This window comes from Taudactylus pleione, unplaced genomic scaffold, assembly GCF_031769625.1.
Source record: "Taudactylus pleione unplaced genomic scaffold, aTauple2 ptg000086l, whole genome shotgun sequence".
NCBI classification, from domain to species: Eukaryota; Metazoa; Chordata; class Amphibia; order Anura; family Myobatrachidae; genus Taudactylus; species Taudactylus pleione.
The window spans coordinates 4,829,515-4,850,000 of NW_028284488.1; the positions used below are offsets into that span (position 1 = coordinate 4,829,515).

Below are 20,486 nucleotides of genomic sequence, written 5' to 3' on the forward strand. Positions count from 1 at the left end.
CCACCTGTGCCCCGATTGGCCGTTAAAGGCAGTAGATACCGGTGGCTGTAAAGTTTACCACCACATTGAAGTCCCACTGGCAATGTATTTGCAAAGTTAAGGAAGGCACCACTAAGGCTTGGTTACCACCAGAATAGTTAAATTAAGCGCATATAAATCCAAAGTAGCTGTTTATCCGATGGTGCAGAAGTAGGAGGCAGCCAGCATCCATTCAGTGGACCGGAAAGTAGCAACATGTTTCAGCCACTCCTGTGGCTTTTTACAAGCTGATTGCTCTCGCTCTCTCTTTTCAAGTCTCATTAATTAGCAAGGTCCATCATTTTATAGGCTGGATACAAATTGGATTACGTGTTCACCATTTTAAACTCCCCAGTATATTTGGGAATCATATATCCTTTATTTCACTAGAAACACTATTTTAAAAACACATGATGATAAAATGTGGCTCAATAAAAATATTTAAAACGTTTATGTGCATGGCAATAATAAAACTTTTAAACACATTTTCCATACTTTTTTCATTAAAACACAGGATTTTAATCATAGCATGGTTCAAAATTAACTTATTCCCATACATATGTCTATCAAAGAAGAGCTATAATATATATAATGCACCTATACGTCTACACACCAACAAAATAAATGTACGTTCATTTTTGTGCATAATTTCATTCAATATCCACCCGTGGATTATTCAATTAATGTAAACTGAATGCTAATGTGCAAGTAGAAAATTGAGAAAAATACTTGTTTTTGGGGGTTACCCTTGGGATAAATATAAAGTTAAAATATAACCTTTTATTATTGTCATATATATATATAGGCGGACAAGTATGTTATTACCTAATAATAGAATGATCCTTTGCATATATTATCAATTGGTTAGCAAAGATGACCATTGGAGGGGAAGGTGAAGGAATCAACAGGCCGTCCTATAAAAAAATATAAAATCAGGAAGCTTTCCAGTTAATGAGCAACATATCTCTAACTGTAATTTTATATATTCATGTAGCCCACCAGGTATAAGGGCTCCCAATCTAAAAGTCCAAAAATGTTCGCGTTTCAGCGTTCCTTGGTTAGATCCCTGCCTCTGATCCCCCAGACGTACTTCCTCCAAACCGTATGCTCTTAGACTTTTTTTCAGACCTCCCTTGTGTTTGTAAAAGTGTTTGGCTACTACAGTGAGTTGTTTCTTTTTAGTGAGATCTGAGGACTCATTCCTCACATGTTCCAGGATGCGCTCTTTCAGCATCAGTGTCGTCATTCCGACATGCTTTATGTTGCAATCACAGGTGATACAGTATATCACCCCCCTGGTCCAGCAATTGATGTAATTTGAGATTTTCATGACTGCACCATATTTATCTACCACCTTTTGTGGTGGTGTTACCCTTATTTTAGGGAGGGCGCTTATATATTGCTAAATTAGGCTTGCTCAATTGTATGTGCAGCGTTCTATTCAATATTCAGCATATATGTATATAATCTAAAAAAAAAAACATAAACTAGGCACAATAATTGGTTAATTACTTTGTATGCATTGAAATGGGTATAAATTATATTCAAGCACCCCTAAACAGTAAACTGGATTACATAAAATAGAAATATAAATGTATGGTGGATTACTCCAGGCGCATAAAATGTGATTTAAATGCTTATCAAACGTAAGTTTAAAAATAAAAATAAATTTATTATACTCACCAATACATAGGGCCATATTCAACTAGGCTGCGAAAAGCCGTTCTCGCAAAACTTTTTTGTCGATTACTTCATTTTCGCCGGTTTGACTTATCGCCATATTCAATTGTACCTAATTTTTCGCCGGAGCGAAAAGTCAACGCATCAGACCCAGCGAAAAAGTATCACCTATGAAGGTGGCTAACAAAAGTGCAGAATTGGGGTTTTGGGGTACAAACTTTAAAAAACCACCCAACACACCTTGGACAGTCCCCAAAAGGTGTCAACATTTTTTAAAAAGTACTACAGGACCCCCCAAAAAAGGTACTTTCATTTTGGGGGCAAAAAAAAAAGTTGGGGCGACAAACTTTAAAACTAGCGAAATAGACTAAGGGGAGGTCACAGATGGAATAGTTTAAAATTTGGGAACAGACCCCATTAAGCTTCGTGTCACCTGTAAATATCTGGGGACTAGATGAGGTGATTTGTTTACAAGAAATCCCGGAGATAAATTTCCCAGCTGTTAGATGTTTTACTCACACCAATGACTTGATCGCTGGTCTGGACACAGTTGTTTTCAAAAGACTCCTTACAGTGGTGTCTCAGTGAAGAAACCGCAATGATGAGCTGGAGTATACAAGTAGTTGTCTGCAGCTGTTGCAGAGCTCAAAACTTGTTCCTGTCCCTGTTTAATTCTCACAGCAGCGACAGGTGAATGAATGAATGGATTCCAGCAGTAGAAACAGTTGAGCTAGAGCAGGGGTTTGGCCAACCAGTCAGAGGCAAAGAGTCAAGAAATATCTGTAGTCAAGTTAAAGAGCAGATGGCATGTGCGTGCATAAAATGGGGTGTGGTCTAGCTGTCACAAGGCCACGCCCCATTATGTGTGCACACCTTTTGACATGACATTCGCAGGAGCATGACCTTGTCACACCCCTGTTTTTAGTCACGCTGGGGGCGAGCCTAGCATACTGAAAATACACAATTTACATAATCTTCCCAATATAATTTTTTTACTTTGAAGTGAAAGAAAACTCCAGAGCAATAATACTGAAACAAGCCAGCACCACATAAAATACATTAAAAAAAAAACCACATCCACATAAAATACACTTTGAAATCCAGAACCCTCCCCTTTTAGAATGTAAGCTCTTACGAGCAGGGCCCTCTACCCTCTTGTGCTTCTCCTTACTCTACTTTCATCTGCTTCTTACTCCCAACTAGGGCACCTAACACTTGGTTACTTTGCTCTTTTGCTTATCTGGGTGTTATGATCACTAATGCCCTGTATTGTACTGTAAGTCACTGGTCAACCTATTTGTTTCTGTACTTTGTAAGACGCTGCGGAACACTTGTGGCGACATATAAATGGTAATGATAACCACATATAATACAATGAAAAAGAAAGATCCACAATACACACTTCAGCTCCTACATGTGTCACTCCAGCCCATTCCCTTGCCATTCCAGCCCACTTTCATGTATCATTGCAGCCCCCGCATGCCACTGCAGCAGCCCCTCATGTGTTACCCCAGCCCCCCATAAGCATGAAAGCAGGCATCATCCCCCCCCAGCTCTCAGGCTGCCCCCCCACTGGCTCTCAGGCAGTAGTGCCCATTATGCAGAGCCCCCTGTAGTTGTACCCATTAAGCAATGCCCCCAGTAGTTGTGCCCCTTCTGCAATGCCCCCTGTAGCTGTGCCCCTTCTGCAATGCTCCCTGTAGTTGTGCCCCCTAAGGTAGTGCCCGAAGTACTAGCTCCCCCTCCCCGCCCACACCACTATGAAGAAACTTACCGCTCCACACCATCTGGGCTCCTGAGTCCTGCTGCCAGCTGGAACTAACTGGATCCAGCAGGCGCTCGGGCTCCTTACATTGCAGATTACGTCACCCGCGCACTGTTTCACTAGGAACGCTGGTCTCTGAAGTGATCAGAGGCTTCTTTAGTCTCTGATCGCTTCAGAGACCAGCGTTCTCAGTACCAGTTTGGGTCTGCCGAACTGGGACCTGCATGCGGCTCCATAGCCGCGGGATGGCCACCCCTGAGCTAGAGTGTATCTGCAGCTGGCTCAGGGTTAGCTCCTGCCTCCGTTTTTGTTTTTACAGTAGCTGCAGGAAGCTAAATTAATAGCAATAGTGAAAGCAGTTGTAGATGTTTGAGAGCACAGTCTGTCCAAAACGGAGTGACCATAATTAGGCTGCTCCCTGAGATCCACTATTAAGTTTCTGAGAGCCAATCAACATAAAATGTCATTTAATTTAAAACACCTAAGAGTGTACCCCCCCATCTTTTTTAATTGTCTGGAGAATATCCTCATTAGATATCATTTCGACATATACAGGTATACTACTTTGCTTACATAGTCAATATAGACTTCTACAATTGTAAAGTATACAAAGAAAAAAAACTAATACAAGAAAAAAAAAATACATACATAATAAAATAAAAAAGCGTTTCTTTTATAGGCTGCAAATAAACAAAAAAAAAAAGACCCCACAGCTTATATGACAGCCCATATTATAGCATAGTGGGCTAATCCTCTATATTTAATAATAGAAATTGTGAACCAGCACTGGCGCACTAGGATTCAAGCAGCCACAGCGTCAAACTATGGGTTTCCACCAAGTCCCAAATAAGCATCAATAATCTAAAACAAAGTATATAATACTTTATTAACAAAAGGAAAAGCTAGAGCAATTGGTGCCATTTTTTTAAGTATAATAACCTGGATATAGAAGATGAGAGCTTTATTTCTAAACATTTAACAACTTTGTAAATATATTTTATTTACTAAGTGCATATATCCACTCTATAATAGTACTGAAAAGTACACTTTTTGAATGCTTTGAAACAGTTGAAAAAGAACGTGACCCAGTACTTTCAGGTCAGAGGGCCCATAAATATCAGAACACCAGCACATGAGTCCATACCACCCTCAGGAAGAGTGACCACACTCTAAATGCGTTGGCGACGGTTTATGGGATCCATCTGCACTTACCTGCTGAACCTAACTGACCTTCCGTGGACGGCCTAGCAGTTGCAGAGAAGGGAAGGATTCCGGATATCTCCCACTAGTCTCACTTTGCGGCACCTGGCCAGATGCCGAACACAGTACGGTTCAAACTTTTATCAAATAGTCGATTGGAGTTTTTATTATTTCTTTATTACTGCGCACTTTATGGTTTGGTCTTTTGTGTACCTAATAGACACTTTGAATTTTAGTTCATGAAAAAAATATGTATTTGTTTTCTTGACCTATTACACTATGGTCGTTCCCTTCTTGTTTATCGTTTTATGAGAATTTGGATGCACATTGGACTATTTCTTGGTGGAAAACCCAGAATATCATTTAATGTACGACAATTACTGTGCTTGGTATTGAATAATATCAAGAATCCAATAAAAATAAGACACACTGCTCTCTATTGATAAACAGGAGACTCAAATACACAAATATAATTTTAATATAAAAACAGACATGAGATGAAATACGATATATAAATCAAATACTAGACACAAATATTCAGTCTTGAAAGTCCCGTTGATTTGCGGGACAAACGTGTTGACGTCACCCTCCAGAATTCGAGATCCTTGCCCCTGCTCCGAGAGACCTAGACTATATGCCGAACAGCTGGGAGTAAAGATTGCTCACAGCCACTGCACATCATTGTGAGTGCATACCATTTTCGCCGTATACTGGGAGACTCGTGGATCTTCATACTGAGCAGCCGGGACGGAGACCTCTTGCAGCTGCTATTTTCAAGCATGAGCTCATATCTACATCTTAGCGGCAGTCCGGTGTGGGGATTGGAGCACCGACTACATCCAACTTTGGTGAGGTCACACCACAGCGAATCTTGCAGTTCTCATCCACCTTGGATTCAATCAAGCACACCAGCATCTAAGTTTGAGGTAACTCCTTTTTTTTTTTTTTTTTTCTCCCAAGATCTAAAAACCTTAGATAACTTGGTGCAATACTGGGAAGCTAGTCTCAAATAATTGCCATTAATTAACAGCTGTATATCAAATAATCGGCATACCTGCTCTATTAGTGAGGATCTAGGAATGGCTAACAACTGATCAATGGCATAACAAACAGCCATCTCACTATACACCTGTGGAATCTTGCAGTGCAACGAAGTAATCTCTTTGTGTGGCTTGGAATCTCATTTATACAACAAGGGAACTAGTATCTACTTTGTATCCATCTAGTAATTATTAGGGCTGATGCAATTTTACACATGTAATTAAGTGCTGCTCTACTTATTTGTGTCTAGTAATTGATTTATATATCATATTTCATCTCATGTCTATTTTTATATTAAAATTTTATATTGATATCTTTACCTGAGTCTCCTGTTTATCAATATATGGATTTGTTTGAGATTTTATATCTCTAGGGTCTAAACTAGACCCACATTACTTGCAGCCGGTATTGAACATATACATATATTTTTATTTTAAACAGTGCCAGAAATTGCAGTGATTGACTGCTTAGTGTGTTTTTTTTTTCTTGTATGTAATATGACGCCTCCATATCATGTAGGAACGTGTGTACAGTACATCGATGCATCGGATGAATCATATGAAAGAAGGACAAATGACAGACTAGTAGCACCGCAAGTGTCATACAAACTTGTTTTTTATTATTAATTCTCTATATTGATAATGTTGATGTTCCTGGTTTGAATCTAATATTTTAAACTAATTCCAAAACCAAGGAAAAAGAGGATAATTATACGAAGATAAACCAGCTCCTAAAGAAGTGTTGTGGTGTAGTGGGGTCACAAGTTCATATCCCAAACCAACTGGTTAATTTTTTTTTTTTTTTAGCTGATATTACTGAACTTATTCGCCAATAATAATATAGGATTTTTAAGTAATTTCCTGCTGGGAATAATCCCAGCAGATAAATTGTGTACATTTATTTATATATGCCTTACCTGGTGTGTCCGCATATATTTTAAAAAAGTTAAAATATAACCTTCATTAATATATTTTATCATTCCAAATGATATAACGAGTCGTCTTTTCCATTTTCTACTGATTTATATCTGAATCTGGGGAACACCACCAACACATACTACTACCCATTTGTAGCTACTATCCTACATAGTTGTTTTTTATTAAATAACTTTCATACCTCTTCCTATCCCTTGGGACATAGGAGAGCGAATTAAATATCCTGTGCGAATTTCACCCAGGTTGTATTGTTAATGTGCAGATATCGGGAAGAGTAATGCTGGGTACATACTGGCAGATATATTGGGCGATTAATTGATCGGCCAATATATCTTGTGTGCATCGGCCAGTGTGTACCAGCGATTTGTCTGTGAACAACATCATTCACACATCTCCAGATGTATTGGGGCATCCTGCTGTGTGTACGGGCGGTCTACACTTGCAGCAGAGGCTGCGGGCTGGGGGGGCAACACGCCCCCTGGCCAGCGAGACTTGCGGGCAGAAGACATGATGGCTGTTCAGTGTGTATGAACAACCATCATCAGCAGATCACTCGATCTGCTGATTTATCTGTAAGGTGTGTACCTAGCTTAAAGGGAGCTACATAGTCTCCCATATTCAAAATTCTTGGGACCAGGGGTATTTTGGATATCGGAATATTCCGTATTTTGGAATATTTGCATACCATATTGAAATATCTTAGGAATAGGGCCCAAAGTTAAACACAAAATGCATTTATGTAGTATATGCACCTTCTACACACAGCCTGAAGGTAGTTTTATACAATATTTCATACAAAGTTTATGTACATACATTAAATAAATTAATTTTTCATTTACACCTTATACACAGCCTATAGGTCATTTTATACTTTTATTTTTTAATAATTTTGTGCCTTAAAGTTTGTGTACATTGAACCATCAAAAAGCAAAGGTTTTACTATTTCAGTCATGCTAAAAATATTCCGTGTTTTGGAATTTTTGGATATGGGAGACTCAACCTGTATACTAAACATTATTAATCACATTCAATTATGTAAAGAGTGATACCAAAAATAATGAGGGAATAGGGAAAGAGGGGCAGACAAATGCCAAGTGGTATGAGAGGAATGGGAATATCCTCACATTTAAGGTAAGGAAAGGTTTTAATGATATAAGGTATGGAGGGTGGGTGCATGTCTCTTCCATTGACAGGACAGCACTAATCATTCTACAAATTCCAAGGCTTCATTGAGACCATCTGGATGCAGGGTCTGGAGTCTTAAACCATTCAGATTCTGCTCTACATAATCTGTTATGTATCGCTGCCCCATGGTTTGGTTGATCGTTTCAGCACCAAGAACAGTAGGTTCCTGTGGATCACTATTGTGTTTTTCCATAAAGTGTCTAGAGAGACTGTATCCTAGGCCTTTTTTGATGTTATTCTGCTGTTCTATAAACCTTTCTTTTAAGGTCCTCATCTTTCGACTTGCATGTTGTTTGGAACACTCACAGTGTAGTACATATGTAACAAAGCTTGAATGGAAAATTATAAATTCTTTGTGTAATAAATCCCCCTATTAATAGATACTGTATTTACCTTATTCTTAAAAAAAATCACATGTTAAACATTTGGAATGGTTCCAATGAAGACACACACCATTGGTTTCATGGGTAACCCATGTCGTAGCTTCATCCCTTCTTTATTACCTTTAAAGGTACTTGGGGCCAAAAGGCTCTTTAAATTCTTTTTCTTTTGAAAGACTACTCAAGGTTTTTCATCGATTACTTGTGACAAGTTAAGGTCATGCTGCAATACCTTAGAATTCCTATTGATTATGGATCTAATACGTCTCTAGATGTTGAATTGAGAAATTAAAACAAGGGAGGTCTTATCTTTATTTTCAGTTTTCTTCTTCAATTTTTCTGAAGGACAAGTAGACTAACTATGTACTTAACTAGCAATCTTTTCAGGAGACTCCTCTATTATAGATTAGACTGGCATGATTCTTGGCTTCAACTATTAAGTTTCCTGTTACTTTGCATTTTTTGTGCATGTACCTCAGTCATTTTGTACTATTACGTCTAATCAGACTCATTATACTTTTTGGTATGTTAATCCAGTGGTTCCCAAACTGCGCCGTGGCACCCTGCAGGGGTGCCTCAGGTTGGTTGTCCAGCACCAAGTCAAATTATTTTTGGTCAATGTAATGTAAATATGTGGACAAACAGAAGCGCAAACCTGTCCTCCACCACCACGTACTGAACTTAAAGATAACAGGTGAAAGCACAATTCACTTCATGTTACTATTTTACTTTTTTTTTTTTTTTTCCTGAGTTTCTCAATTAATTTTGGCTTAGGGGTGCCGTGAAAACAATTCTGATACTCTAAGGCAGATGTTCTCAAACTCGGTCCTCAGGACCCCACACAGTTCACGGTTTCCAGATCACCCAGCAGGTGTACAGGTGTATTCATTACTCACTGACACATTTTAAAAGTTCCACTGGTGGAGCTAATTATTTAACTTGTGATTCTGTGAGGTGACCTGCAAAACATGCGCTGTTTGGGGTCCTGAGGACTGAGTTTGAGAAACTGTGCTCTAGGGCGCCACAGTTCAAAAAAGTTTGGGAATTACTGTTAATCCATGGATGATGTCCACTGTTATATACAAAACCACTAGACTGTTGCTCATATTTGCATTATGAGGTGGATGTAATACTATCACCTTCCACAGAGGGCTTATATCTAAAAAAAAAAAATTGTCAGACAGGTGACTAACGTGTGAAATTAAATTCTAATATGAATCTAAAATGTCAACATTTTTGTACACTCAGTAGCTGCTGCGTGATCCCCATTCCAAGAAAGACAAATCCTCTATATACCGGCCATAGTACACCAGATTCGCCCCAGCTGGTCCTGAGCCCTTAGTCAGTGCTGACAGTGTAGTAGAAAAAGAGACTGGTAGACAGACATATCGATTTTGTAAACCATGCAAAGATTATAGTTGTTTATGGTGGGCAACAAAAGGTTTGTAGCGAACTCTGGGTCCGATTCCAAAATTTACAGTAATGAAATAGCAACTGCGATCTTACGGATCGTGGTTGCTAAAATATGCTAATGCCTTCCAACGCTTAGCCGAGCATAGGGATGCCCACTGCTGCCTTCTCATATACGTCCGAACAACAGCATAAAAATCGGTAACATCGACGCAGATCGTGCAGCTTTTTAAGTAGTCTGACCTGTCTCAAACACTGCGGCTCTCATGACACGCAGAGAGCTCTCATGCTGCGAAAGATCGCAATGGCTAATTTTGCACGCCCATGAAACTGTCCCGACATGCCTGCATTTGCCTAGCCACCCCACGTTACCTGCCTCAAACGTTTACTATCTGCCACTCACTTTGCAAGTGAATCTTCTGCATGCGCGTGATTGCAATACAATCGCAGGTATTCGCACATGCGCAATGGCTAACACCTTGATCTGCATATATATTGGAATTGAGTAAATCTCCAAATCAGGCCCTCAGAGTAAAGATAGGTGCACAGTATTGGATTTTGGCCATCTGGCAACCGGCCCTCACTGAGGCTCTGCTCCAGAAGATGGAACAAATTGTAGTACCACAAGGTGGGGTGGTACACATCAGCGGCGGCTCCAGACCTTTTGAACTCTACCCTCTCTCCTTTATAAACGCTGTCCTGAGGTTCTGGATCTTCCTCCCCACCCATGGAACTGACGCGGTGCTGTAGTACTGACTTCTAAATTGGGCCAACTCCTTCAACGCCAACAGCTTCTTGGTTGTCTTGTACCCTCCAGAGACACATTTCTGGAAAATACTTCTAGTGATTTTAAAAAGTTTGATTGTTTTGTTTTGTAGTATTTTTAATGTTGCCGTATATTGTGGTTTTTGATGTTTTGTTTTTTGTTTTTTTTTAATTTTTGTTATAGTTAAAGCTTTTTTAATGTTGATTTAAGCTATGGTGTTTTTAATGTCTTGTCTTTTGGGGGGAGGATTTTAAAATTTTACTTAGAATACTTTCATTATTTATATGTGTTTTTATAATATGCATTATAATGTTTTGTTTTTTATAAATGTGTGTGTATATACACTTCTTTTTTTGGGGGGGGGAGGGGGGGGTTCAGTAGTCTCCAAAATTCATTGGTCAGGGTTATATAGGCCTGGGCACACATTGGTGGTCAGTGGGACATGCATTTCTATACATTGGTGGACAGGGCCGGGCACACATTGGTGGTCAGTGGGACATGCTTTGACACACTGGTGGTTGGGGTTTGCAATAATAAAATGGGTGGTCAGTGGATACATTGGTGGTCAGCTGCACTTCTATCTATATAATTTCAAAATTAAAGGAACACGCAAATAGGTGTGCCACCTTTATGGTGCATACACACGATCAGATTTTTTCTTCAGATATGGACGATAACGATTTAAAAATCGTTCAGTCGTTCATATCTGAAGGAAAATCGTTCATATCTGACATGCCTGAACGATGGACGATCAACGATGCGCGTTCCCGTTTGTCAGATAACGATATCTGACATCTGATGGGTTTGCAGTCAGACTTGGACGATTCCATTCATTTTAATGCAGCCAAAAATCGTTCAAATCGTTCAAAACTTTGGTCAAATCGTTCAAATCGTTCAGATCGTTTAATCGTTCAATCGTTCATCTGACAAGTCTGACAAATCTGACCGTGTGTACGCTCCATTACTCTTCCCAAATCTGAATCGGGCCCATAGTACACAGGAGAATCTATTCACCCGACACAATAAATTGTGCCATCGTTCAGAAGATTATTTAATGTATATGCGATATATCGTGTGTTCTGGGATACAACACTGCAGCTAGCAGCAGGTGGCCACCAGGTATTTGATCCATATAGTTGCAGGTCAGTGAAAAGTCTTGTCACCTCACAAGTTACTTGTGGTTGTGGATGACGAGAAACACTGCAGCTGCAGAATAAACTCCAGACCTGTGCCTGAGCTTTGTAGTTTATCTGGTAACATAACTGTGCCAGTAAAGTCCCATGAAAGCAGTCGGGTAGGTGACTCTTTGGGGAATTGGGAGCACTGTAATCTCTGTGAATTTCCCATACATTGCATGCAAATTGTGAAATTATTAGTGAGGGGGCATAAAAGGTGCTAGTGGAGGAAACCAGGCTAAATTGAACATGTGTCCAGCATAATAGGAGCATGTGGCGCAGTCTGAATAACCCTGGCATACAAAAGCTAGTTTCCATTTTCCAAGCCCGATGTTCAAGTTGGCTTTATGCATTTGTTTTGGTTCATTTTGTCAAAGGAAAACATTATTCATATATGAATGTCAATGGTGTAATGATGGTGGGGCAAGCAGAGCAGGTACCCTGGGCACCAGTACATAGGTGGCACAGTTTGTTGGGCAAGAAGTGTATAGATATAAACAAGAATCATGGATATTTCAATGGTGCTTCAACCCTGAGTTCATACAATAATACCTATAACTTGCAGTATGAAAGGCACAAATCACTGTACATCAATTTTCAGCTGGATAAAACAGAATTTTTTCGCATAAAAAACAATAATTTAAGAAATGACCCTTTATAAAAGGGCATAACACAATAATGTTGGTGTACAATCAAATACACAGGTATTCGTACATATTAGAATCACAATAAGAACAGTTCATACCAACCTGACACCCGGACCTTTATAGTATCCGGATAGAAATCAAGGGGATGTAGATGTAAGCATTAGGGCCCTTTTTTTCCAAGATGGAGTTCTTGTTGAGTCCACACATAAACTTCAAACGCGTTTCGACCTTCCTCAGAGCATAAGATGTGTGGTGTGAGCAGTCTTTTATATCCCTTAGTGAACTTAGGGCCTGATTCAGCTTTGGGAATACAGTGAGAAACCGCACGTAACTGATCATCTTGGTGAAACCATGCTGCACTGCAGATGGGGCAGATGTAAAATGTGCAGTGTGTTAGATTTGAGGAGTGTGTCCAAACTGACATCTAGATTACAGTGTAAAAATAAAACTTATTAAGCAGTATTTGTAGGCTACATGCAAAAGCAGCCAGTATTTACCCTACATGCAAAATAAAATATATGTATTTGCACCCCTTGCATTGCAACATGGTTTGTCCTGGTTCACAGTGACGTGCTCTTTCTCACTTTATTTGCAAAGCAGAATCAGGCCCTTGCACCCTAAGCGGTATAAAAGACTGCTCACACCACACATCACACAGGCCCTGAGGAAGAAACACAGGAAGGTCGAAATGCGTTGGAGTTCTTGTTGAGTTCACACAAACACCCATCTTGTAAGCATTGCCTTTTTTCCATCTACATCCCCTTGACATCCGGATACTATAAAGGTCCGGGTGTCAGGGGGCCCCTCTGTTTTTACCTATGGTATGAACTGTTCTTATTTTAGTTCTTATTGTGATTCTAATATGTACTAATACCTGTGTATTTGATTGTACACCAATATTATTGTGTTATGCCATTTTATAAAGGGTAATTTCTTAAATTATTTTCTATGCAATAAATTGTTTTATTCAGCTGAAAATTGATGTACAGTCATTTGTGCCTTTCATACTGCAAGTTATAGCTATCATTGTATTTTACCTTGTTTATATCTGTTTATTTTAGTCCTTTTTGGGTGATAGGACTGTAGGATATTTTTGTGCTGGTTGATCTTAGACCCTTGGTGCGCCCATCGGTTATATTGCTTCTTTTTTTCTTGAATTTAAGTGCATAGACCAGTGTTGACTAACCTTGACGCTCCAGCTGTTGTGGAACTATATATCCCAGCATGCCCTACCACAGTTTTAGCATGCCCTAATAGCAAAACTGTAGCAGTGCATGCTGGGTTATGTAGTTCCATAACAGCTGGAGTGTCAAGGTTAGCCAACACTGCCATAGACACTGCATCTGCTCTCACTACAAAGCAGGAATTGGGCACAGCCCATGCGCGATCAGCCTTACCCCTTCATGGTCGGTGCAGTGGGAATGAGTGATGTAGGGATGGTCATCGACCTTTATGGCCGATGTTGAATGCATTTACCATCGATGGGGGAGAACCAGATGGATGCACTCCATCGATGGTAAAGCATAACCAAATGGTTTCTTTTTTTTTTTTTTTTTTGCAAGGTGCCTTGACATAGAGCATAGCTCTGCCCCGACACCCATGAAGCCCGACCCCCAGGTTCTGACTGGCCCACGAGTCAGAACAGGGATAACCATTGGTTGGTAAAACCATTGATGGTCTTCCATTGCATAGTTGGTCACCATCGATGGCCACTTGCGAAATCGCCATCGGTGGTAACCACACCAATGGCCATCCCTAGAGTGATAATCCACAGTCCACACATTCGGCAGCAAGGACTGTGGCTCCTCAGTCAATCGCGGATCACAAAACAGCCATGCCCCCTTTTCCTTCCTTCCCACTCCACCCCGAACACAGACTTCCTTGTGCAGGGCAGGCTCCATGTGTAGCAATGACTTAAACCTAGGATTGAGCATGGTCTTCAAAATGTATTGATCTGATTGGAAGGTCCTGACAACCCTTGGATCCTGGTGAAGCGAATAAAGGACTTGATCTGCAAGTCTGACATACTTAGTGGAATCGCTTTGTCAGCTCCTCCTTCAGGGTCTCAAGCTGCTTTTCCAACAGTCTAATGAGGGGAATTACCTGACCTATGCATGCAGTGTCTGAACTCACTTCACAGGTGACTACTTCGAAGGGTTTCAGCAGTTTGCACAACATGGAAAGTATTTTCCACTGGGCTTAAGTAAGGTACATTCCCCCTCCTCTTCCTATTTCCTAGTTCACGGTGTAGCTTTGGATGGCTTTTTGCTGTTCCTCCATTCGCTGAAGCATGTAAAGGGTGTAGTTCCACCTTGTAACTACCTCTTGCATCAGCTGGTGGTAGGGCAAATTCGACAGTTCTTGCAGGTGCTGCAATCTTCTACATGCATCTGCTGAATGGTGAAAACGTTCATAAATGTTTATCGCCACAGACGGCATCTCCTGCATGCCCCTTTTAATTTAAAAAAAATATTCTCAACCATCAAGTTGATTTTGTGGGCAAACATGGGTCATATTGTTCACCCATGCTCTCCCCTCCTCCCTCATAAATTTGCTTCGGAATCGAAAAATTTAATTAAACCCTTCCTTTCCCTACCTTCAAATACATGCATGCGCCATCTCCCTCAGGTCTCTTGATTAATGAAAACCTGTGTTTCCTGATGTGCCATGTTGGGGGTTAAACTGCCACATGTTTGTGCCGCCCACTGCTGCCACTTAGCTTAGTCAGCCAGCTAGCTTGTTGCAACTTTTGGGCCTAAACTGGATGAAAAACAATATTCTGAGCTGTCGGGTGGTCAAAATTGACAGAGTGAGTGGAAATTAATGTTGTTGAGGTTAATACTGTAAGAACAAAAAAGCTCATTATGTAAGTTTAGCAGTTTTTATTAATTTTTGACAAAAAATACAGATCCAAAACCAAAACACGGGTGTCAGCGCACATACCTAGTTTAAATCAAATTGACTGAGGTACTAATTAAGTCACCTGTGCTCAACCATGGATATCTCTAAAACCCAAACTGTTGTGGGATCTTGAGGACGGATTTAAATCCTATGGGTACCTTTTGTATTTGTGGAACTATTGCCTGTCTGTATGGGTCAATAGTAGATGTGCATCTGTATTTTAGTGTAACATATATGTTGATGTTTACATAAGCTTGTCACCGTGCATAGAGCGATGTAGTTGGCAGACCAGCGGACGGCATGCCACTGGTCTGAATCCCGATGGTGAAAGCCCGACACAGGACTTAAGATAGGAGTTGAAATACCGACGCCTCTCTTAATCCCGACGCCAGAATGCAGACAGGCGCCAGTCCGAATTATGTAAATCGGGTGCGCCTTAGCTGTTAGCCATGTGGGGGAAGTGTTGGGTTTAGCAGCATAGCGAGGTTAGTTTTGGGTTTGGGGGTGATTAGGGTTAGGCACCCCGGGGGGGTGGGTTAGGGTTGGGCACCACTGGGTGGGGGGGGGCGGTTAGGCACTAAGTTTCCCCCCTAACGGGGAGGAGTAGGGTTGGGCTGCAAGAAGAGAGGGTTAGCGGGAGAAGGGGTGGGGAGGGTAAGAATACTTACTTGACCCCTGTCTGTATTTTGACAGCAGGAACCCCGACTGCCGGTATTACATACCCATTCCTGCGTATGTACTCAGTATATAATTGAGAGCTATGCATAATACAAAAAGTGTATATCACAGACTTGGTGTGTATATACATATATAGGTACTAGGGGTGAGCGGGTTCGGATTTACTCGGTTCTTATCGCCACTTTACCGCAAGATTAGTTCGGATTTATTTTATTGGTTATCCAAAACACGTGATAGCCGATAGCCAATAAAATGCCATGCTGAGATCCGAGTAAATCCGAACCGCTCATCCCTAATAGGTACTGTGGCTTGAAAGTGGCTACCCCTTTGAGTAGGGCAGCAGACTAATGAAAGAAGATATCTATTTTTAGGAAGTGTCCTACCCAGGGACACATCATGAGCGGGTAGGGTCTGTCTGCAGCCTTTGTCGAACCCCCACCTCTCTCACTGTTTTTTTCCGCAGTAGACTTTTGGCAAGCGCCAGGGGCCTACTTCGTATACACCGATCTATGGGAAAATGGTGTTGGCACTATTTTTCCTGTGATTTCTATAGTGTGCAGATTTTTGGAAACATGGCGCCTGTGTTATGTTTCCGATGATATCTGCGGTGCTGATGGAGAGAAGTATTTTGAATGGGTGCAGAGTGTGCGGTGGTGTGCACCGCACACCCTGCATGGGCCTAACATTTGTTGTTGGTGGCAGAGTGTTAAAAAGCATTTCAAATTAATTTCATGCTAAGTCCCTTAAGTTTCCGGGTGCTGGGCAGCCCGCCACCCCTGGCCATTCACTGCAAATTAAATTTCCATTACACGACTGTGTATGTACACATTGTGCTCTTTGCTGTCGTGCTTTTTAGTTATAGATATTAGTCACTGAATTAGTGGCCACTAATATTGCAAGACTCTATTTATCGCTGGTGTCGGTGTATCTAGGATCTACATATGTGTCCTCGTACACTATTGCAGCAGTCGTGCCAAGCAGCCCTTCTTGGTGCACCAGGTCCCGTGTGACTCTGCATTGTGACTAAGACAGGTAAAGGACACCTGGCACAAGCAATTCCACAAACCCGCTTAACGAGACTGCACTGATTTATTTTGATATGCAACTATGGGGTCTATTTACTAAGCAGTGTTAGGAGACAGAGTGAAAAGTGTTAAGGGGCCAGCCAATCTGCTCCCAACTGTTATTTTTCAAACTCTGCCTGTGAGATGACAATTAGGAGCTGATTGGCTGGCACCTTATCACTTTTCACTCTGTCTCCTAACACGGCTTAGTAAATAGACCCCTATATCTGTGTGCAAGTGAGTCTCAATCTGTATACGAAGTGCTACCATAAAAGAGAGAATTTCCCATCACTTCAATGAATGAATAGATAAAATACCACAGCATATAACCACCTGCTGCAAACTGCTACAAATATTTGAATTTGCAGAATAAATAGAGGAAAAGACATAGATCACTGCCAGCGCTGACTGTTTGATCTGCTGTGGTAAATGAGAAATGCCAGGAGTCGGTAATAAATATTGGATATAGAATTTCTAATACGAAATGGTCTCACTATAAATAACTTACTAAAATGTAGTTAAAAAGCACCAGCTGCGCCTTTTTTCATGCCAAGGTCACTTGTGCTTCATCTGCGACTCTGTACATATTTAAAACTAATTCTTGTGTGGTTAATATTGCAGCCCATAAATCTAAGAATTTTTTTTTTTTTTTTCTTCTCACTCAACCTCCTGTATGTATAGTCCTTTTGTTGAGACCGCATAATGTCTTATCTTGGGTTTACTATATTCTAGCAGTTTATAATATGAGTGGTTAATAGTTGAGCTTCCCCATCACGTTGTGGAAATTTGTGTATTCTATTATATTTTGTAGTTGTGTCAAGAGATTGTGTTGAGTTGATTGTTTTGCATATAAAATTACATTTGAAAGGAGCACTTTATATTGGCAAGAAATTCAAAATTTCAAAAATAAAGACCTAGGCTCAATCAGGGTTCTCACCACTAAGAGTCCCTCCTGCCTACAGCTGTCTAAAGCTGGGTACACACTAAAAGATGTGTACCTAGCATGATATCGCGAGCGGCGGGGGTGCTGGCATTGGCAAGTGTGTGTGACTGCATGACCCCTGCTGACTAGATCGCTTGTCGGGTCTGCATGCAGGACCGACAGGCGATGTTGCTGACTACGCCTGGGAGCGCACATAGTTGACAATATAGCAGGTACACGTTGCCCGATATGTGTACCCGACATAAGAGGCCGGTCTGACTCTGGAGTACCAGAGGTTTGTTTTTTGTTTTTTTTTATAAACACACTGCTCTAAAGAAGCAATCCAAATATAACTTCCAGTTGTATTCAAGCGTCAAAGAATTGCATGTGCCTGTAGTGGCCGCTTTTCCACATCTCGCTAGTGCTATTATGGGAAGCACACCTTTTTGTTACTAGGGCATTAGGTTTTGGTTTTTTGTTTTTTTCAGAATAAGAGAATTTGGATGAGATCCTTTATAAGATAGAAACTCTACAATAATGCTAAAAGGAAGTCCAATATGGCCTTTTAATGAAAAATTAAATTGTAGCTCCTGATCCATATGTTGCTGTGTTCTAGCTCGTTTATTAGTTATAGTACTGCTCCCTTGCATCTTAAACTTGACCATTGCACATCTCTCTACCCTTTCGTCGCCTACTTCCAATTACAGGATTACAGCCCCCTGTCTAGATCATCTATTGGGAAGTATTTCCTAACATTCAGAAGTCCCAGGCAGAGCTTATAACTCCATTCAAAGCAACAATTCCCTGCACTGTAGAGTAGTGTTAACGGAGTCTCTGGAGTTTCCTGTAGGAGAGAATGTGTCTCTAACAGCACAGTGTCTTTATTCCCCGTTCCTATGGGTTTAAAGAGTATCAGTTGTAATTTTTCCCTTCTTTTCAAGCACTTGTGCTTTGTTTTGTAGGATGTGCAAATTTTGGTTTAGTCAAAAAGGAAAATACAAAGAAATTTTTTCTAAAAAAAAAACAGGTGCTCCAATGGATTCTCTTTCCACAACAGCTGTTTGGATGGGGCTAGTCAACCCCAATTGGGATAAAGGAATCCTACAAAAAACAGCATTGATGTGAGGATATTAATTATATCAAAGCACAACCAGGTGATGTGTATTAATAAAAATATAACATTTATTCTCTGGTAATAAAACATAAAATCAGCTATATGCGATATACTTGTGTACATATCATGACATTTCACATATTGCACCTCAACTCTGGATACGGTTGATGTACAGTAGAATTTAGTGATAATGAATAGTCCTGTTCCTATGTGACTCCTTATTTAGGACAAAATATATTATGAAGCTTGGTTGTAGGTCCAATGAATAGTGTACAATCTCATACAAACTCACGATGTTGAGGGTCCTTAATGATTAGCAGAACAGCAATCACGCTTTAACAGATCCCTTGGAGTGGTGAAGGCGTTATCCTGAAGACTTGAAGTACATTCATTCTGACAAATAGCCACTTTCAAGATAAAGCAAAAGTCCAGGAGTCTGGTTCAGGTCACATGGAGATGACAGTGATGGATTGATAGATCCATTTGACTGTCCCAGATGTGAGGAACATGGGGACGTGATGCTTGTGTAATGCAGATGGGGTAGAAGTGATGCGATCACGTGACTGGAGCTCATGTTACAACTAGAAGCCCCATTAGAAGTATGGTCAAATCCCATAAACGTATGATTGAAGGATTATAGACCACGAGTTACTCTGTCCTACATAGAGACTACGTGACCTATTGTTTACATCACGTGATCAGCGAAACAGACAGAAGCGATTTAAAGAATAAAGTAAGCCGTTTTTTTGTAATGTTCAGTGTTCTCCCGGTCTCCCGGGATAATTTTCACGGGTGCTCCACCCATCATTTTTTTTTTTTAATAGATTTACATGCCACAGGCACGATCCTGCTCCAGAGGGCTGATGGCCAACATCCGAGCTGTGCAGCGCACGCATTACTGTTACAGGCTCCGTAACTGAGATCTCTCCCCTCTCCCTGTATTTTGACGGCAGGAACATTGCAGAGAGGGTAGATGAAGAGTGCAGACGTGTACTATGTCTCGGCGTGTATTGCTGGACACAATTATCCATCTCCAGCCAGCTTACACTGCCCAGAACTAGCTACTTAATGCCACCCGGCTGCCAATTTTCTAGGGAGAGAATGTTGATAAATAAGTAGCGTGCAGAAATTTGTACTATCCTAGATGATAGTTATGCAATTTTGTATAATTTCCAAAATGATAATTGGTTGTTCCTTGGATGTTGAGCCCTTGGGGACTGATGAAGAGTTGGTAGCAAAGAGTGCGTGAAACAATTGTGTGTATATATAGATGTGTCCTCATACATCTAGCCTGCTTGGGTGTTTCACAGCCCTTTTAGTCGCCCCATGCCGTGGCGTGACTCGGTAGTGCCGAGTGTCTTTTCGTGACTTTTTACCTTCAGATATGTCTTATTCACCCAGTGATGTGACTAGGACGCACACCCAGCTTCTGCTGATTAAAATATGCGGCACGCCTGTACTGTGCGGGTGCATCTGCGTGTGAAATGCTACAAGAGTGTCACAGCTGCTGGCACTAACGTAGCATAGTGAAAAATGTGTGTGAATCTGCATAGCCACATACAGTATATGTGCGTTCCTTTCTGAGCATGGGCAGGGCCAATTTAG

The 20,486-nt window shown here is 40.8% G+C and overlaps 1 protein-coding gene across 4 annotated transcripts in view; it reads left to right on the forward strand.

Annotated features, from left to right (window-relative positions):
- Window positions 1-20,486, forward strand: part of KLHDC10 (kelch domain containing 10) — a 90,715-nt gene that overhangs the window by 28,938 nt on the left and 41,291 nt on the right. The gene's annotated exons all lie outside the window — the stretch shown is intronic.